This window comes from Schistocerca piceifrons, chromosome 9 (assembly GCF_021461385.2).
Source record: "Schistocerca piceifrons isolate TAMUIC-IGC-003096 chromosome 9, iqSchPice1.1, whole genome shotgun sequence".
NCBI classification, from domain to species: Eukaryota; Metazoa; Arthropoda; class Insecta; order Orthoptera; family Acrididae; genus Schistocerca; species Schistocerca piceifrons.
In genome coordinates this window covers 16,193,224-16,216,094 of record NC_060146.1, presented here as the reverse complement: position 1 = coordinate 16,216,094, position 22,871 = coordinate 16,193,224, and positions in this window count along the sequence as shown.

Here is a 22,871-nt window from a genome sequence, read left to right as displayed (position 1 = left end):
GTCATCATGTAAACTAACTGGCCCTCCACATATTTTACAACACACACACACACACACACACACACACACACACACACACACACACATTCGCATAGCACCCTTGTTAGGATGTGTAAATCTATCAGAGTATAACCTGACCTACTATTTGCATCACTTTCGTTTTGAGAAAACTGTGTATCATAATGTTTTAATCTTCAAAGCACTAATGGATACTTCCCTACATACTGACGAGTTTGCTAGTATTTCATTGTCTGTAACTTCACACGCCACATGTTGAACGCAATGTTTCCCTTTATTCGAAAATCTATTAGCCTACCATGAAACCCACGTTTCTTAAAAACACTTCGTTTTGGCGTCATACTTTACTTTTTGAGACATTTACCAATCTATTCGTCACTTTTCCTCGGAGAAACGTTATCACTTCGACATACAACGCGTGTTTGTACTATGAAAAGGTACAATACTGTTTTTGACAGTGCTACCAATATAAACACGTAATTTAACCTCTATAACACAGCAATCCACAACTTTCTGTATTAAAAATTACCAATTTTAAATAAAAAACACATAAGTTAATGCAGAGTAGTAGAGAAAAACTTTCAGTGTTTAAAAACAGTATTGGTGGACTGCTGCTTGACACAGTCACATCGATTTCTACATCTGCGTCCACATCTATACTCCGCAACCCACCCAACGGTGTGTGGCGGAGTGCACTTTATGTGCCACTGTCATTACCTCCATTTTCTGTTCCAGTCGCCTCCGTGCGCTCTCGAATCTCTCTAATTTTACATTCGTGATCTCGGGAGGTATAAGTAGGGGGAAGCAATATATTCGATACCTCAGCCAGAAACGCACCCTCTCGAAACCTGGCAAGCAAACTACACCGCGATGCAGAGCGCCTCTCTTGCAGAGTCTGCCACTTGAGTTTGCTAAACATCTCCGTAACGCTATCACGGTTACCAAATAACCCTGTGACGAAACGCGCCGCTCTTCTTTGGATCTTCTCTATCTCCTCCGTCTACCCGATCTGGTACGGATCCCACACTGATGAGCAATACTCAAGTATAGGTCGAACGTGTGTTTTGTAAGCCACCTCCTTTGTTGATGGACTACATTTTCTAAGGACTCTCCCATGAATCTCAACCTGGTACCTGCCTTACCAACAATTAATTTTATATGATCATTCCACTTTAAATCGTTCCGCACGCATACTCCCACATATTTTACAGGAGTAACTGCTACCACTGTTTGTTCCGCTATCATATAATCTTACAATAAAGGATCCTTCTTTCTATGTATTCGCAATACATTACATTTGTCTATGTTAATGGTCAGTTGCCACTCCCTGCACCAAGTGCCTATCCGCTGCAGATCTTCCTGCATTTCGCTACAATTTTCTAATGCTGCAACGTTTCTGTATACTACAGCATCATCTGCGAAAAGCCGCATGGAACTTCCGACACTATCTACTAGGTCATTTATATATATTGTGAAAAGCAATGGTCCCATAACACTCCCCTGTGGCACGCCAGAGGTTACTTTAACGTCTGTAGACGTCTCTCCCTTGATAACAACATGCTGTGTTCTGTTTGCTAAAAACTCTTCAATTCAGCCACACAGCTGGATATTCCGTAGGCTCTTACTTTGTTTATCAGGCGACAGTGCGGAACTGTATCGAACGCCTTCCGGAAGTCAAGGAAAATAGCATCTACCTGGGAGCCTGTATCTAATATTTTCTGGGTCTCATGAACAAATAAAGCGAGTTGGGTCTCACACGATCGCTGTTTCCGGAATCCATGTTAATTCCTACATAGTAGATTCTGGGTTTCCAAAAACGACATGATACTCGAGCAAAAAACATGTTCTAAAATTCTACAACAGATCGACGTCAGAGATATAGGTCTATAGTTTTGCGCATCTGCTCGACGACCCTTCTTGAAGACTGGGACTACCTGTGCTCTTTTCCAATCATTTTGAACCTTCCGTTCCTCTAGAGACTTGCGGTACACGGCTGTTAGAAGGGGGGCAAGTTCTTTCGCGTACTCTGTGTAGAATCGAATTGGTGTCCCTTCAGGTCCAGTGGACTTTCCTCTGCTGGGTGATTCCAGTTGCTTTTCTATTCCTTGGACACTTATTTCGATGTCAGCCATTTTTTCGTTTGTGCGAGGATTTAGATAAGGAACTGCAGTGCGGTCTTCCTCTGTGAAACAGCTTTGGAAAAAGGTGTTTAGTATTTCAGCTTTACGCGTGTCATCCTCTGTTTCAATGCCTTCATCATCCCGGAGTGTCTGGATATGCTGTTTCGAGCCACTTACTGATTTAATGTAAGACCAGAACTTCCTAGGATTTTCTGTCAAGTCTGTACATAGAATTTTAGTTTCGAATTCACTGAACGCTTCGCGCATAGCCCTCCTTGCGCTAACTTTGACATTGTTTAGCTTCTGTTTGTCTGAGAGATTTTGGCTGCGTTTACACTTGGAGTGAAGCTCTCTTTGCTTTCGCAGTAGTTTCCTAACTTTGTTGTTGAACCACCGTGGGTTTTTCCCATCCTTCACAGTTGTACTATGCATGTACCTGTCTAAAACGCATTTTACGATTGCACTGAACTTTTTCCATAAACACTCAACATTGTCAGTGTCGGAACAGAAATTTTAGTTTTGATCTGTTAGGTAGTCTGAAATCTGCCTTCTATTACTCTTGCTAAACAGATAAACCTTCCTCCCTTTTTTTATATTCCTATTAACTTCCATATTCAGGGATGCTGCAACGTCCTTATGATCACTGATTCCCTGTTCTGCACTTACAGAGTCGAAAAGTTCGGGCCTGTTTGTTATCAGTAGGTCCAAGATGTTATCTCCACTAGTCGGTTCTCTGTTTAATTGCTCGAGGTAATTTTCGGATAGTGCACTCAGTATAATGTCACTCGATGCTCTGTCCCTACCACCCATCCTAAACATCTGAGTGTCCCAGTCTATATCTGGTAAATTGAAATCTCCACCTAAGACTATAACATGCTGAGAAAATATATGTGAAATGTATTCCAAATTATCTCTCAGTTGTTCTGCCACGAATGCTGCTGAGTCGGGAGGTCGGTAAAAGGAGCCAACTATTAACCTAGCTCGGTTGTTGAGTGTAACCTCCACCCATAATAATTCACAGGAACTATCCACTTCTACTTCATTACAGGATAAACTACTACTAACAGCGACAAACACGCCACCACCGGTTGCATGCAATCTATCCTTTATAAACACCGTCTGTGCCTTTATAAAAATTTCGGCAGAATTTATCTCTGGCTTCAGCCAGCTTTCTGTACCTATAACGATTTCAGCTTCAGTGCTTTCTATCAGCGCTTGAAGTTCCGGTACTTTACCAATGCAGCTTTGACAGTTTACAATTACAATACCGATTGCTGCTTGGCCCCTGCATGTTCTGACTTTGCTCCACACCCTTTGAGGCTGCTGCCCTTTCTGTACTTGCCCGAGGCCATCTAATCTAAAAAACCGCCCAGTCCACGCCACACAACCCCTGCTACCCGTGTAGCAGCTTGCTGCGTGTAGTGGACTCCCGTCCTATCCAGCGGAACCTGAAAACCTACCACCCTATGGCGCAAGTCAAGGAATCTGCAGCCCACACAGTCGCAGAACCGTCTCAGCCTCTGATTCAGACCCTCCACTCGACTCTGTACCAAACGTCCGCAGTCAGTCCTGTCGACGATGCTGCTGATGGTGAGCTCTGCTTTCATCCCGCTAGCGAGACTGGCAGTCTTCACCAAATCAGATAGCCGCCGGAAGCCAGAGAGGATTTCCTCCAATCCATAGCGACACACATCATTGGTGCCGACATGAGCGACCACCTGCAGATGGGTGCACCCTGTACCCTTCATGGCACCCGGAAGGACCCTTTCCACATCTGGAATGACTCCCCCCGGTATGCACACGGAGTGCACATTGGTTTTCTTCCTCTCTCTTGCTGCCATATCCCTAGGAGTCCCCATTACGCGCCTGACGTTGGAGCTCCCAACTATCAGTAAGCCAACCCTCTGCGACCACCCGGATCTTGCAGACTGAGCGGCAACCTCTGGAACAGGACAAGCAGCCATGTCCGGCCGAAGATCAGTATCAGCCTGAGACAGAGATTTCATAACTAGGCATAAAATTACAAAGCATTATGAAATGGATCATGTATGTAAGGTTGGTAGTAGTGAAGCAAATGGTAGACTTAGATTTACTGGGAGGATTTCAAGAAAGTTTAGCTCATCTATAAAGTAGGCCATTTATAGTACAATGGTGTGACCCAATCATGAGTACTGCTTGAGTTTTTGGGATACCCACCAGCCAGATTAAAAGAAGACATCAAAGCAATTCAGCAGCTTGCTGCTAGGTTAGCTACTGGTAGGTCCAATCAACAGAATAGGTACCGGTATTAAAGAGGTCATCCATGAACTCAAATGGAGGTCCCTGGAGGAAATACGATGTTCTTTCTGCAAAATGCTATCGGGAAAAATTAGATAACTGGCATTTGCAGATGACTTCAGAACGATTCAACTCCCACCAAATTACATTTTGTGTAAGGACCACATAGACTAGATAAGAGACATTAGGGCTCATATAGAGGCATATACACAGCCTTTTATCCTGTTTCCATCTGCAAATGGAAGAGGAAATGTAGCAACTAGTAGTGGTACTGGGTATTCTCTACCATGCACTATATAGTGGCTTGCAAAGTAGGCATGTAGATGTCCATGTGGATTCATCTCAGCTTAAACCAACAACATTTTAAATTCTCAACATTTTATGCCCAAGACAAATATGATGCCTGCCTATCGATGCACGTTGCTCCTCAGATCGGAGTAACTAGTCAAAGTTTGATTGTACACAACTGTTCACTTGCAAGCCTCTGGCTCCTGAATTTTTACATTTAAGATCTGAATATATTGATTATGCAGAAAACAAGTTGCTTGATAGATAAAGCATCATCTTTTCATTCTCATAAATGCTTCCAAAATACACAACATGTTCTGCCCACTGCGCAGTTTGTCAGGCTGAGACATGCATCCAATCACTGTGTGTCCAAACTACACTGTCACTCTGAATAAAGGACCTGAAGCTCCGCCTAGGTTCACACAAACACAATTAAGAAGTTTCCAATAGGGGGCGGGTTATTCTGTAGGACTACAGATTGCCTTGTCCAGTCACAGAGTACAACACAAGACATCACTATGATTAGCAAACTGTAAAAGTGACTGAGATTACGAACAGCCACCCAAAAGTGTGTCTGTTGCCAACTTAACACACAGCTAATGATAAGATCAAAACAAATCAATATGGGCCAGCTCATGGCTCAGCTCAGAAACTTAATCAAACACGTGATGCAGTCAACAACAAACAAAGCTGGCGTAATGACAAAGACAATGAAATATTTACAGATGTAGAATTAGTATAAGACCTAAATTCAGGTTAGAGATAACACCATAAATTGAGACTACAAGCTGTCGACATCTGGGAGGTCAATGTCAGCATTAAATCAAAGACAACAACTGACTGAGAATGTAAATTCAAAACCATTGAAAACAATAATAATAAATATTACTGTACACAAAAACAATTAGAACCCAGAATATCAGAATATCAAGCACGATTCAGACTGAACAGATTGTGTCCGGAGAAAATTTTCAACCCCAAAATCATACTCAAACTGAGAGCTCTCAGACAAAAATCAGTAGTATGCACATTTTAAGATTTCAAAATAACATACTATTCAATAGACAGGCCCTCACTATTCCAAATTTTAGAAGAGAGGGGATTAGATACCAAAACACGTGAAATCATAAAACAAACACTAATTAGCACACAATCCAAAGTAAAATTTGTGGGGGAGATCTCAGAACCTTTCGACATTCAAACAGGTGTGAGATCAGAGGAACTGTCTCCTATTGTGTTCAATGTAGTTCTACACAAAGTTATGGAAGAATGGGAGAAAGAACTCAAGAAATGTTGGCTGTGGAATCCAGTCTGACTGGGCATTTCCAAAATCAACCTCCACATACCATATCTTGCATTTGCTGATGATCGGGCAGTACTAATTGCAGTCAAACAGCTGGAAATACCCAAAGAACATGTGAAAAAAGTAGGTTCACTAATTTCATTTGAGAAAACTGACACCTTGGAGGATTCATCGAACTGACACACTGAAAAAATCTCACATTAGTTTTTTTTCTTTTTTTTCATCAGTCTACTGACTGGTTTGATGCGGCCCACCACAAATTCCTTTCCTGTGCTAACCTCCTCATCTCAGAGCAGCACTTGCAACCTACGTCCTCAATTATTTGCTTGACATATTCCAATCTCTGTCTTCCTCTACAGTTTTTACCCTCTACAGCTCCCTCTAGTACCATGGAAGTCATTCCCTCATGTCTTAGCAGATGTCCTATCATCCTATCTCTTCTCCTTATCAGTGTTTTCCACATATTCCTTTACTCTCCGATTCTGCGTAGAACCTCCTCATTCCTTACCTTATCAGTCCACCTAATTTTCAACATTCGTCTATAGCACCACATCTCAAATGCTTCGATTCTCTTCTGTTCCGGTTTTCCCACAGTACATGTTTCACTACCATACAATGCTGTACTCCAGGCGTACATCCTCAGAAATTTCTTCCTCGAATTAAGGCCGGTATTTGATACTAGTAGACTTCTCTTGGCCAGAAATGCCTTTTTTGCCATAGCGAGTCTGCTTTTGATGTCCTCTTTGCTCCGTCCGTCATTGGTTATTTTACTGCCTAACTTAACTTCATTGACTTCATGACCATAAATCCTGATGTTAAGTTTCTCGCTGTTCTCATTTCTACTACTTCTCATTACCTTCGTCTTTCTCCGATTTACTCTCAAACCATACTGTGTACTCATTAGACTGTTCATTCCATTCAGTAGATCATTTAATTCTTCTTCACTTTCACTCAGGATAGCAATGTCATCAGCGAATGGTATCATTGATATCCTTTCACCTTGTATTTTAATTCCACTCCTGAACCTTTCTTTTATTTCCATCATTGCTTCCTCGATGTACAGATTGAAGAGTAGGGGCGAAAGGCTACAGCCTTGTCTTAAACCCTTCTTAATATGAGCACTTCGTTCTTGGTCGTCCACTCTTATTGTTCCCTCTTGGTCGTTGTACATATTGTATATGACCCGTCTCTCCCTATAGCTTACCCCTACTTTTTCAGAATCTCGAACAGCTTGCACCATTTTATATTGTCAAACGCTTTTTCCAGGTCGACAAATCCTACGAAAGTGTCTTGATTTTTCTTTAGCCTTGCTTCCATTATTAGCTGAAACATCAGAATTGCCTCTATCGTCCCTTTACTTTTCTTAAAGCCAAACTGATCATCACCTAATGCATTCTCAATTTTCTTTTCCATTCTTCTGTATAATATTCTTGTAAGCAGCTTCGATGCATGAGCTGTTAAGCTGATTGTGCGATAATTCTCGCACTTGTCAGCTCTTGCCATCTTCAGAATTGTGTGGATGATGCTTTTCCGAAAGTCAGATGGTATACCGCCAGACTCATATATTCTACACACCAACGTGAATAGTCGTTTTGTTGCCACTTCCCCCAATGATTTTAGAAATTCTGATGGAATGTTTTCTATCCCTTCTGCCTTATTTGACCGTAAGTCCTCCAAAGCTCTTTTAAATTCCGATTCTAATAATGGATCCCCTATCTCTTCTAAATCGACTCCTGTTTCTTCTTCTATCACATCAGACAAATCTTTACCCTCATAGAGGATTTCAATGTATTCTTTCCACCTATCTGCTCTCTCCTCTGCATTTAACAGTGGAATTCCCGTTGCACTCTTAATGTTACCACCATTGCTTTTAATGTTACCAAAGGTTGTTTTGGCTTTCCTGTATGCTGAGTCTGTCCTTCCAACAATCATATGTTTTTCGATGTCCTCACATTTTTCCTGCAGCCATTTCGTCTTAGCTTCCCTGCACTTCCTATTTATTTCATTCCTCAGCGACTTGTATTTCTGTATTCCTGATTTTCCTGGAACATGTTTGTACTTCCTCCTTTCATCAATCAACTGAAGTATTTCTTCTGTTACAGGGTGGGGCTGCCACATGCAGCTTGCAGATTTAGGGCAAGGACAGTGAGGGGGGGGGGGCAGGGGGGGGGGGGGGGAACTGTGGTGAGGAGTAAAGGGGGAAGAGTAAAAAGGAAAGAAGTAGCGGAGGGTAAAAAGACTAGTGGGTGTGTTGGTGGAATAGAAGGCTGCATAGCACTGGGGCGAGGGCGGGGAAGGGGATATGGGAGTGAATGACAGAGACTAGTACTAGTCCCTATCCTGCTGCTTATCCCCTTGCTCATATACCACTAAATATGGAGCAAAGTTTAAATATTTGGGAAAAGTGACCAACACCGTTTGAAAGTTAAGCATTCCCATCTTCTTGTGTAGTATTTGAAAATTACCTAAAACTCCATTACCTTCCAAAATAATTTAACTTGAATTTCTGGACCAGTACCATTTTCCACCACAGATTTCATCAAAACCAATGTTAGATTCCAGACTATTTGCTTTTGTTAGCTGAATTTTTCCATGCACAGTGACATATAGTATTAACTGATTAACTTAATAATTAATAATTTCACATAATCCACTAGGATTAGCAAAAAATGCCTCTAAGCACTATGGGACTTAAAATCTGAGGCTATCAGTCCCCCAGACCTAGAACTACTTAAACCTAACTAACCTAAGGACATCACACACATCCACGCCAGTGGCAGGATTCGAACCTGCGACCATAGCAGCAGTGCGGTTCCAGACTGAAGCACCTAGAACCGCCTGGCCACAGCGACTGGCCTATGTACAGATTGAACAGCAAGAGCTTAAGTCTACATCCCTATCTTATACCCTTTCCAATGCAAACACTTAGTTCTTGTGAGCCATTCTTATTGTGGCTCTCTTGGTTTTTGCAATATGGCATCTAGTCATCTAAATAAGGGATACCACAATGCAGAAGAAAAGCAGTGTCAAAGTATTTTTATAATTTATAACTGTTTTCCTGCAATCCAAAATTCTATTGATTCTTGTACTTCATCAAATACAGTAAATTCCAATCTAGCTATATTTCAAATCAGTGTTTAGTTTCCAGAGTAACAGTTCGTCCTTACACCTGCCTATACGAAGTCAAGTGCCATCCAAAATAGTCAATCCAAGGCTATAAAGTGAACAAACACTTAACACCTGTGCCAAAAAAGCTTTCTTTATTTGATTCAGACCTGTATTATTTATATTCTGCACACAGGAATACAAGCACTGATTACTGTGTAGCTCAAAGCACTTTAATGTGTAAAAACTCTCTTGTTATTACAGCACTTCTAATTAACAAAAATTTTCACTAAACTGTGTTGTAATTATCAAAATGAACTATGCAATTGTGATTGAAAGAACGTGGTACACCTCTTTGGGACTTACTTAATTGAACTACTACAGTATGATCTTCTTCATTAATGGTGTGCTGAAGGATTGTGCTAAATCTGAGGTGTATCACTTTTGGATAAATGTGTTAATCTCTTACTGCAATAGAATAAATTACTTGCCACTAAAATTACACATGCTGGCTTGTATAATTGTATAGTTGCTCCTACTGTATAAAATGACCACCATAGTTAATAACTGAACATAACAAGGAATAAAGCATGTGTTAATATCAACTAGGCCTATACTGTTCATGTCACATAAATTTTTGAATGCCACTATCCCACAGTTATGTGAACTATCAGCTTCAAGGTGATCAAGAAGATCTGCTGCAAAGGACCAGCTACAAATTACAGCTCAGTTCCATTACAAAGTCCACAATGTTGTAATTAAGAAAAGCAAAAGCATATTAACATTTGCAGTGTAAATATTCTTAACAGCAACACACTGATTTCAGCAGATTATTAAGAGCACATTTGCAATGCATATACCGACAAGACAAAACATGTAGTAATTTTTGTTGTTGTGTTCTTCAGTCCAGAGACTGGTTTGATGCAGCTCTCCATGCTACTCTATCCTGTGCAAGTTTCTTAATCTCCCAGTATCTACTGCAACTTACATCGTTCTGAATCTGCGTATTGTATTCATCTCTTGGTCTCCCTCTACGATTTTTACCCTCCATGCTGCCCTCCAATACTAAATTGGTCATCCCTTGATGCCTCAGAACATGTCCTACCAACCAATCCCTTCTTCTAGTCAAGGTGTGCCACAAATTTCTCTTCCCCCTAACTCTATCCAATACTTCCTCATTAGTTATGTGATCTACCCATCTAATCTTCAGCATACTTCTGTAGCACCACATTTTGAAAGCTTCTATTCTCTTCTTGTCCAAACTATTTATTGTCCATGTTTCACTTCCATACATGGCTACACTCCATACAAATACTTTCAGAAATGACTTCCTGACACTTAAATCTATACTCAATGTTAACAAATTTCTCTTCTTCAGAAATTCTTTCCTTGCCATTCCCAGTCTACATTTTATATCCTCTCTACTTTGACCATCATCAGTTATTTTGCTCCCCAAATAGCAAAACTCCTTTACTACTTTAAGCGTCTCATTTCCTAATCTAATACCCTCAACATCACCCGATTTAATTCGACTACATTCCATGATCCTCGTTTTGATTTTGTTGATGTTCATCTCATACCCTCCTTTCAAGACACTGTCCATTCCATTCAACTGCTTTTACAGGTCCTTTGCTGTCTCTAACAGAATTACAATGTCATTGGCGAACCTCAAAGTTTTAATTTATTCTCCATGGATTTTAATTCCTAATTCGAATTTTTGTTTTGTTTCCTTTACTGCTTGCTGTGTATACAGATTGAATAACATTGGGGAGAGGCTACAACCCTGTCTCACTCCCTTCCCAACTGCTGCTTCCCTTTCATGCCACTCAACTCTTATAACTGCCATCTGGTTTCTGTACAAATTGTAAATAGCCTTTCGCTCCCATTAGCTTACCCCTGCCACCTTCAGAATTTGAAGCAGAGTATTCCAGTCAATGTTGTCAAAAGCTTTCTCTAAGTCTACAAATGCTAGAAATGTAGGTTTGCCTTTCCTTAATTTATTTTCTAAGATAAGTTATAGGGTCAGTACTGCCCCACGTGTTCCAACTTTTCTACAGAATCCAAACTGATCTTCCCCAAGGTCGGCTTCTACCAGTTTTTCCATTCGTCTGTAAAGAATTTGTGTTAGTATTTTGCAGCTGTGGCTTATTAAACTGATCATTCGGTAATTTTCACATCTGTCAACACCTGCTTTCTTTGGGATTGGAATTATTATATTATTCTTGAAGTCTGAGGGTATTTCGCCTGTCTCATACATCTTGCTCACCAGATGGTAGAGATTTGTCAGGACTGGCTCTCCCAAGGCTATCAGTAGATCTAATGGAATATTGTCTACTCCAGGGGCCTCAGGTCTTTCAGTGCTCTGTCAGATTCTTCACGCAGTATCATATCTCCCATTTCTTCCTCATCTACATCCTCTTCCATTTCCATAATATTATCCTCAATAACATCGCCCTTGTATAGACCCTGTATATACTCCTTCCACCTTTCTGCTTTCCCTTCTTTGCTATTCACAAATAGTTTATTTTGGATGCAAAACCAGGAAATGGCTAATACAATCAAGTAATTAGCCAAGACCATGAGAAATTGTCTGTAACTCATAAAATTATGGGAAGAGGATTTGGAAATGATAAGGGAAATATTATTTAAAGGGTTAAATGATTTTTTAAGATTATTCTGGAAGGTATTATTGGGTAAAGGAAGGGTTTTGGCTACCTGAACAGTCACCGTAGATAATTAAGAAAAAATTGAACAATACAATTTTGTTATCAATATATAGATATAAAAAATAAAAATATTCTCTTGCCCCTCTTCAAATGATTTCTTATACTTGTTCAGCACTGTAGTGACACTTTGATACTTTCCTCCATTATTACTGGTGTCCTTGTAGGTCCTCACAATCATCCAAATGTTTATTACACAGTGCTTTCATGGACTAATAAATAAATATTCAAACAACTCTTCAAAACTGTCCTGAATATGTTTTCACACACACTTTTTACATAATACATTCATAAGGTTAATAATACTTGGCATGCATATATATTTTTAGACAAATCATCATATGTGTCTGGTTTTTTGCAGATCGCAACACAGGCAGAAAGACATTAATTAATTACTGCATGCTGGATTGCTCACTAATAACCATCTCTGGCCTCATTGTCTTTTATCATTATCACAGATATTATTTCTATCTAGCAGCCAGACAGAATGTCTTTTAATCAGCTTTTAAATTAACAATGTAGACATTATAACATTATAATTACCCAGCAATATGTCATTAAGTGGTAACAGACACCAAAATTAATGCAATATTAAGCTTAATCAATTGATCAACACGATTAGAATATAATAGAGGGAAACATTCCACGTGGGAAAAATATATCTAAAAACAAAGATGCTGTAACTTACCAAATGAAAGCATTGGTATGTTGATAGAGACAATAAACACACAAACACACATACAAATTTCAAGCTTTCGCAACCCAAGGTTGCTTCATCAGGAAAGAGGGAAGGAGAGGGAAAGACGAAAGGATGTGGGTTTTAAGGGAGGGATAAGGAGTCATTCCAATCCCAGAGGAGCGGAAAGACTTACCTTAGGGGGAAAAAAGGGACAGGTATACAATCGCTCGTGCACACACACACACACACACACACACACACACACACACACACACACACACACACATATATATATATATCCATCTGCACATATACAGACACAGGCAGACACATGTAAATGCAAAGAGGTTGGGCATCTGGTGAGGTGAAATACCCTCAGACTTAAAGAAGAATATAATAATTCCAATCCCAAAGAAAGCAGGTGTTGACAGATGTGAAAATTACTGAACTATCAGTTTAATAAGTCACAGCTGCAAAATACTAATGCGAATTCTTTACAGACGAATGGAAAAACTGGTAGAAGCCGACCTCGGGGAAGATCAGTTTGGATTCCGTAGAAATGTTGGAACACGTGAGGCAATACTGACCCTACGACTTATCTTAGAAGAAAGATTAAGGAAAGGCAAAGCTACGTTTCTAGCATTTGTAGACTTAGAGAAAGCTTTTGACAATGTTGACTGGAATATTCTCTTTCAAATTTTGAAGGTGGCAGGGGTAAAATACAGGGAGCGAAAGGATATTTACGATTTGCACAGAAACCAGATGGCAGTTATAAGAGTCGAGGGGTATGAAAGGGCAGCAGTGGTTGGGAAGGGAGTGAGACAGGGTTGTAGCCTATCCTCGATGTTATTCAATCTGTATATTGAGCAAGCAGTAAAGGAAACAAAACAAAAGTTCGGAGTAGGTATTAAAATTCATGGAGAAGAAATAAAAACTTTGAGGTTCGCTGATGACATTGTAATTCTGTCAGAGACATCAAAGGACTTGGAAGAGCAGTTGAACGGAGGGTATAAGATGAACATCACCAAAAGCAAAACGAGGATAATGGAATGTAGTCGAATTAAGTCGGGTGATGCTGAGAGAATTAGATTAGAAAATGAGACACTTAAAGTAGTAAAGTTTTTTTGCTATTTGGGGAGCAAAATAACTGATGATGGTTGAAGTAGAGAGGATATAAAACGTAGACTGGCAATGGCAAAGAAACCGTTTCTGAAGAAGAAAAATTTGTTAACATCGAGTATAGATTTAAATGTCAGGAAGTCGTTTCTGAAAGTATTTGTATGGAGTGTAGCCATGTATGGAAGTGAAACATGGACGATAAATAGTTTAGGCAAGAAGAGAATGGAAGCTTTTGAAATGTGGTGCTACAGAAGAATGCTGAAGATTAGATGGGTAGATCACATAACTAATGAGGAGGTATTGAATAGGATTGGGGAGAACAGAAGTTTGTGGCACAACTTGACTAGAAGAGGGGACCGGTTGGTAGGACATGTTCTGAGGCATCAAGGGATCAACAATTTAGTATTGGAGTGAGACCAAGAGATGAATACACTAAGCAGATTCAGAATGATGTAGGCTGCAGTACGTACTGGGAGATGATGAAGCTTGCACAGGATAGAGTAGCATGAAGAGCTGCATCATACCAGTCTCAGGACTGAAGACCAAAACGATAACAACAGAGTTCTGTGGAGTTAAATGTTCAAGGCAAAAGATTTTATTAGAAGTCTATTTGTAGCATTTTTGTGCTTTTCAGTATACACTGCCTGACAATAAAGTGAAGCATGCAGAAGGAGAGAGGGGAATGAAAAGAAACTTCACTGCTGTAAACTTCGTAGAGTATGTGATGTTATTTCATATTATGGTAAGTTGGTAAGTTTTGCTTTTGGATCATTTAATTACAATTGAATGAAACACATTTATTGTGCCATACATCCATCTCTTTATTCTTTGCAAGGCATCTTCTTCAGTGGCATGTTTCATACAGTCATGACCTAAAGTCAACACCACACTGTCAGGAGTAACACTACTGCGCCTTTCCAAAACACTGGAAGAATGTGACCTCTCTCCAGGTTGTCAAAATACTCACACCATGAACAATCACCCAGGGTAGTACCAATCTTTGATTCATTGATGAACACAATGGAACACTATTCACCATTCCTCTAGTCATGGCGCCACTCCAAACACAGCCATTTATCATACAGTGCTAATGGCAGCCTAGGTGTGGAACGGCAGGTCCAGTTGCTGTTAGTGTTTGATCAGTAGTGCAAAATGACACACAGTGTAACAGGGAGTTCATTATGTGTTCTCCAATGGCAATACAGATGTGAAGGGCTTACAATATGCCTTGGGCAGAATATGTTTTCACTTGGAGCCTCAAGAAAGAGCATGCCTGCCATTCTGTTGTCATGCAGGCCAACACAGGGCCACTCTCTCTCATCCAAATGCCCCACATGCGTGGATTTTGTGCGAGCTGATCAGCTGGCCAGATGGAGACTCACAATGAGTCCACTTTCAAATACTACTTATGTCCTCTCAAGGCATCATAAAAAAAGAAACAATCTAGTCTTTCAAACATAGCATCATATCATATCAAAATAATTTTAGCCAACAAGCATGGAATTCCTATTCTGCCAGTTTTTATTTATCACTGTGTGCTCTATCAAAGAATTCAAATTCATTCATCTTGGAGCCATAGAAGTGACCAGTTGGTGAGATGGTAACACACTGGACTCATATGTGAAAAAGTAGTGATTCAAATCCTCATCCAGCCGTCCACACGTGGGTTTTCCGTGGTTTTCCCAAATCACTTAAGGCACATATGCAAAGTTTTCTTTTGAAGAGAAAGCATTAGATTTCCTTCCCCTTCTATCACTGTCCAAGCTTGTTCTTTGTCACCTAACAATTAGATATTATACCCTAATCTTTCTTCTGTTCTATTAAGCCAAAGAAAATGTTCGGCAGCATTGTCTTTGTAAATATCAAGGCTGCCCTTGAGGTGCGATAGGTTTTCATAAGATAATAAATATCAACATGCACATATAAACTCAGCAACCACAGTCAAGTGCATGGCAAACAGTACACCTCATTGTACGAGTTATTAAGGTTTCTTCCCATTCCACTCATGTAAGGAGCTTGGGAAGAATTATTGTTTGAATACCTCTGTGCATGCAGTAATTCTTCTAATCTTATCCTCACAATATGTAGGGGGTTGTAATATATTCCTAGAGTAATCATTTAAATCTGGTTCTTGAAACTTCATTAATAGTGTTCCTCAGAATAGTTTAAGGGTCAAGAATGTTCTAGTTCAGTTCCTTCAGTATCTCTGTGACACTCTCCCACAGATCAAACAAACCTGTGACTATTCATGCTGCCTTTCTCTGTATACTTTCATAAACCCCTATTAGTCCTACCTGGTGCGGGTCCCACACACAGAAGCAGTCACACAAGTTATTTGTAAGCAATCTCCTTTGTAGACTGACTGCACTTCCACACAATTCTACCAATAAATCAAAATCTACCACCTGCTCCAGCCACAACTGAACCAGCAGTATGTAATCATTCCATTTCATATTCCTACAGTGTTATACCCAGATATTTGTATGAGTTGGCCAATTCCAATAGTGACTCATTGTCATAGGATACCACGCTTTTTCATTTTGTGAAATGCAAAATTTTACATTTCTGAACATTTAAAGCAAGTTGTCCGTCCTGCACCATTTTGAAATTTTATCAAGATCTGACTGAATATCCCTCAGATAGTAACTCATTACAGACAACAGCATCATCTGCAAAAAGCCTGATTTTACTATTAATATCATCTGTAGGATCATTAATATAGAAAATTAAAAGCAAGGGTCCCAATGTACTTCCCTAGGGCACACCTGACGTTACTTCTACATCTGACGATGACTCTCCATCTGAGGTACTATGCTTTTTCCTCCCTACCAAAACGTCCTCAATGGAGTAAAAAATTTCGTTTCCTATCCCATATGATCATACTTTTAACAATAAGTGTAGGTGTGATATTGTGTGAAATGATTTTCATAAATTAATAAACACTAAATCTACCTGGTTGTCTTGATCACATGACTGACATTTTTGAAATTCATGCTGGTTGGCACTGAGAAGGTCATTCTGTCCAAGACAGATCATTATATTTGAGCTCAGAATATGTTCTAAGATTCTACAACTAATCGATATCAAGGATATCGGACAGTAGTTTAGTGGATCACTTCTTCTACTCTTTTTTATAGACTGGGTATCGAAGATAGTTCTGTGTACTTTCTTTGCATAAGGAATGCATTTTATCTCAAAGTAGATGTGTCCAAAGATGAATTGCCACTGACAACTTGTTGCACTGTAACAATAACAGTAACATTGACAAACATAATGCTGCTGATCTATTTGCTATGGTTGATAAAATGGAAGAAGATTAGGGAATAATATCTTGTTGACAACAAAGTCATTAGAAACTGAGCAGAAGCTTGGGTAGGGACAAAATGGAAAATGAAACTTAATGTGTCCTGCTCAAAAGAACCATCTGAGAATTAGGGTAGCTTAAGTGATTTAGGAATGACCCATATGTTTACCTGATCTTCATCTCTGGGATGGAAACAAGGTGATGGACCAAAAAGAGCCATAATATGTGCCACCCACTTCTCAGTACAAAAACTGAAGCTATTTTTGAATCATTGCTGCAGATTACAATTTTAAATTTTCTGTGGTTATTACATCTGATATTTCCATTTTTATTATTATCCCTGTTTTGCCCTTCTGTGAAGAACATTTAACTTATGCATTTCTGATGTGTCAAATTATTTTAGCAAATCTTTAGATGCTGTATGTTTCCTGCAGAAAGCCATGACCATGTACAATTGACTAGTTGTGAATAAACCAGTTGATCTTTGCTTATTTCTCTACATGCAACACACATCAGGAGGTAATAGCAGTACCATTTTTCTGGCATCACACATAGTATTCAGATGCTTATTATAAAAATGTTTCCTAAGTGAAGTACTGGACTGAAGATTTTGCAGTGTGGTAAATAAAATGCTTAATTTGATGTGGACGCTGAGTGCAAGCCATGCAGTTTCAATTTTTTTTATTTTTGTAATGTCACTGGTACAAATGCGTTCCTTTATCTATAAATGGTGTTCCTTTGTAGAAGCTACTAGAGTCCTTACAGCAGTATTAGTCTGTTGGACATATGTCAGCTGGGAGACTGTAGTATGCAGTCGCAAAGAAATGTCTCTGTTACATCGTCAGTGTGTGGGTAATAACTGTGTTACTGTGTTTCCAAAAAATGAGCTCCTTTCCAACAATTATTTTCAAAAATATAAAAAAAAAGTTTGTGTAAATACAAAGTACTTAATTTCCTTCAGTTAAACACAGAAATTCACAAATAATACTGGAAAAAAGTGCAAAATATTCTCACTTTCTCATTAAGATAAAGTTAAAGTATCTCATACTGTTACTAGAAATGTAATATGTAACAGTCAGACTCACTCTGTTTATTTCAATTATATTGTTACCGTGAAATATTCTTAAGGTAATATCTTTCAAAAATCAGCAATCCCCCAGATGGTTAGAACTTAATGATCACCCACTTTTATTTATGTTCAGTTATGTGTTGCATTTAATACATTAAATGAATTCCTGGGTTTATCCTCAGGTGTTATGTTTTTATGGTCACCTAAAATATTATACAGTATTCAGTACCTCACATAAATTATCCTAGAAAGTTCTCATTCCAATACTGTGTCCTAACAATAAAGTAACTAACAAAAATTCACTTACCACAGATAAGCCAGACCCTTTGCAAGCATCTCATAAAAATCATCAACTTAACCATAGATCAAAATTTTACTTCACCGATAGCATACAGTCACCCACAGCCGCCGACTCCATGGGGCCTGGGGGGACCAAGTCCCCTCAAAAATTCATTTAGGAGGGTGGAGCCCCCCCAATAATTTGAGAAATTTATTAGTCATATTATGGTTTGTAAAATCACAAAATTATGTTGGAATTTTTTATTTTCCTTGTTTGACAATAGTTACCTTTTAAAATACAGTAGTAAGCAAGTTAACTGAAAATGAGTGGTGTGAATCATGTTAGTGTTACGGTGCTGCGGGCACACTTAGAATTTGTCCCGGTGTTAGGACCCTCGGGTAAAGTCTGGTGCTGTCATGCAAGCACTGTGGCCATGGCACATCAAAAGGACTGGAGCAGAAGTGCCTGGAACCCTCTGCCTCAGGTCGCCTTGACACTTCGAGACATTACGACGACGCGCCTATATAAAGCCTACCCTGCCGTCGCAGTCATCCAGTGTGGATAGTTTCATTCAGTGCATGCTGCAGACATGTTTAGTGTTCCAACTTTAGTGTCTAGTGGACTATTTTATATGACTATACTTTCTTTGTTTACTTTAGTCTCTTAGTGTGTTGTGAACTAAGTTTGCAATGGATAAATTTGTTACCAAAAAGGTGCGCTTGGAAGTTGATGATACTGCAAGTCAACCTCCAACAATTATTGTGTCGTCAATTGCTTCATCGTCTTCAGGCAAGAACTGTTCACAGCTGAAACCTGGAGAATCTGGTAAGGGAAAATCGTTTCAGAAGTCCTGGTTGATCGAATATACATGGCGAGAATATGAAGCATCTATCGAAAAAGTTTTTTGAAAAATCTGCAAAGAGGCAGATGCTAAAAATCTATTACAATTTTCTTCAAAAAAAGAAGATGCACTTACTTCCATAGGGTTTTATAAGTGGAAAAAGGCTTTGGAAAACTCCGACTTCATGAAAATACGTTTACACATAAAGGTGTTCTGAAACTAAATTCTATTACTGACAAGTATGGCCTTCCAACTGAATGAACAGTTAGATAGTGATGCAAAGAAAGGCCATTTAGCTCTTGAGACAGTTTTTACTACGATGCAATTTCTATGCTGACAAGGACTAGAAATTACAGGGCATGAAGATGTAAACTCAAATTTTTTTCAATTGTTGGAACTCTGAAAGAATGACATGCCTGAGTTTAAAGATTGGTTAGGGTGTTTGGGGTATAAGTGAATGTCCCATGATACTCAAAATGAGATCACTGATCTACTAGGAAAGTCTGTGATGACAAAGGTATTGGCTTCAGACAAGAAGACTGAATATTTTTCTATTATGGTTGATGAAACAAGTGATTCTTTGATTCATGAACAAGTGTCATTTTGTATTCGAACTGTCAACAATTCCTTAATCATCAATGAAGACTTAATTGGCTTATGTGAGACTGCCAACACTGAATCAAAAACTCTGTTTAGTATTTTAAAAGTCATTTTTGCTCATCCTGATTTGTCAACAGATAATTTAAAGAGGACAGTGCTATGATGGTGCCTCGAATATGAGAGGTAAGTTCAAAGGACTAAAAAAGTTAGTTTTAGATATACAATCAAAAGCATGTTAAGTGCACTGCACTGCTCACAGTTTAGACTTGGCAGTTGTAGACAGTCTCTGCCATCTTACATCTATGAGGGATATTATGGCTTTAGCCAAGGACTTAATAAACACCATAAGGGAATCCAACAAAATGATGGGACTTTTCAGAAGCATACGCTGTGAGAGTGCCAATGACCAAGCTGGTCTATGACCCCTTTGCCTGACTCTATGGACTATGCGAGCTTCTAGTATCTTGAGAATATGGAAAAACCTTGAAGAACTTCTAGAGCTTTTGAAACATTTTCTGCAGAGGACAAAACAGAGGCAGGTTACAAATGTGCAGGTTACCTTGAGTCAATCTTACAATTGAAGACTTATTTCTTTTTATACAAAAAAGGAAAAAATCAGCGGTTCTACATGTAAGCAATGCAGAAAACGTGTGATAAAAGGAATCTTATGCGTAAAGTGCAATTTTTGGCTTCATGAGAAGTGCGCAAAAGTGAACCTGAAATTCATTAGTGACGAAGTTCCGTGGACATGCACCGACTGTTTGCAGTGGGAAACATCAGAACTTGTAAGTACCATAAAGTCAAAAGAAGAAATAATTAAAGTGTTACAAAGTGATATCGGAACTCTCAAAAAAGAGATTCAGTCTCTGAAAGAAGAAAACGTAAAGCTAAAAAGTGAATCGGCAAGCTGCGTATGTGGAAACCCATTACACAACAAAACAAACAAATGTGAGGACTCTTTTGTGCAAACTCCGTTCGCGAGCAAAAAACAAAACCTTGAAAACTTACATGTGCATATTCCCGCAAAAACAATGGCAGAAAGCGAAACATGTGGAAATTCAATAAACTCGCGCGTGCAAACTCCGTTATTGGGAAGTAAACAAACCTGTGTAAACTCGCATATGCAAATCCCAGTGAAAACAGTGGCGGAAAACGATTCGTGCGGTAAATCTGTAAGCAAATATAAGTGGAAAACTGTGACGTATAAGAAAAAAGATAAATGTGAAAGAAATCCAGCAAAACAGATCGACAAAAGTGATTTCTTTGTTATCGGCGATTCCATGTTAAAAAATGTAGTGGTTCCGAACTGTAAAGTCGATGTTCGCCCTGGAATCCGACCACAGCAGATTGTGAAACATTTCAACAACATTAGGAACACGGAAAAATCCAACCAAAACAACAATGATTCCAACACAAATTTTAAAGGCGTGATAATTCACGTAGGGACAAACTCTATTAGAAACAGCAGACAAGAAGAAATCATAAATGATATTCGTAATGTAATTCGGTCAGCCAAAGGTTTGTTTACAAGCTCCAGAATTGTTATCAACGGAATTCTACAAAGAAGATCGGTGAGTAACGCGTATACAAACAAAATAAACACCGGCATTAGGGAACAGTGCGACGAACTTGGTGTTGTGTTTGTTGACCCAAATAAATTTCTCGACGACAAATGTCTGCACCTAAACAGACTAGGTGCAATGACTTTCAGTAAAATGCTCCTGGATTTATGTAGAATTATAAAAAATAAGGGAAACTGATACGGTCTGCAGGGGGTGACTATCCAAGAATAACATATGCAAACAAAAAACGTGAGTGTAATCGTAATAAGGAAGTAGTTGAACCAAAACAGAACGACATTAAAACGAAAAAAAGTGGGAATGCAAATAGCGGTGGAAAAAATTACTTAACAGTTGTTCACCAAAATATATGTTCCCTAGCAAATAAGACCAAACAGCTAGAAGTGGAGCTGCAGTCTACAGAGTGCTCAGTTGTTTGTCTCACTGAGCATTGGTGCAATGAGGCTGAAATTAATCAGTTAGTCTTGCAGTCTTATAATTTAGCGTGTGCATACTGTAGGACTTCTATGAAGTGTGGAGGGTGTTGTATTTATGTAAAACAAAATTATCAGTATAAGACCAGAAGCGATTTATGTGTAATCAGTGAAGAGCAACATTTTGAACTGGCAGCAGTTGAAATCAGGGACCAATACAGGTGTAGGAATTTGATTATCTTATGTATATACAGATCTCCTAGTGGAGACTTCAATATCTTCTTCTCCAAACTTAATCATGTTCTTGACAAGATATCCACTCCAAAGAACCACATTCTCATATGTGGAGACCTAAATGTGGATAAACTGAATCCTGATTCTACATGGGACTCATTACAAAGTCTTGCTCAAAGTTTCAATTTAGTTCCAATGGTTAACAGTGCAACCAGAATAACTAAATACTCAAAGACAGCTGTTGATCAGGTATTAACAGATTTAGGCAAAGAAAACTGTGAGGTGGTGGTAGCAGAGCTAGGATTATCTGATCACTCAGCTCAAATCATTAATATAAAAGTGGCTCCAAAAGAAACAAAGAAAATGCATATTTACAGACGAATTTTTTCTAAAAAAAATAGACATGAGTTTGCCAAACAGATAGCAGGACAAACATGGGACTCAGTATACTCAGAGGTAGATGCAAATGAAAAATTCAAAAATTTCATGACATTGTTTAAATTAAATTTTGAAGAAACATTTCCTAAAGTATTATGTCCATTACCAACAGCAGGAAAAAGCAAGTGGGTCACAAAAGGAATCAAAAAATCATCTGAAACACTAAAGTACCTGAGCTCCATTAAACACAGCCAAACTAATCCTGCTTTCTCACTCTTTTATAAAGGATATAGGAAAACATATAGGAAAATATTGTTTGCAGCAAAGAGAGCTCATAACTCCAAAATAGTGCACTCTGCTGAAAACAAAAATAAGGCAGTATGGAAGATTGTGAAGCAGGAAACTGGTACCAGGAAAATGAATCTGTCAAACTTGAAAATCAAAGAGGAAGGGACTTTAATAAAAGACCCATTATATTTGGCAAACTATATAAATGATTATTTTAGTAGCATAGGAATAAAATTACAGGAAAATTTTCTA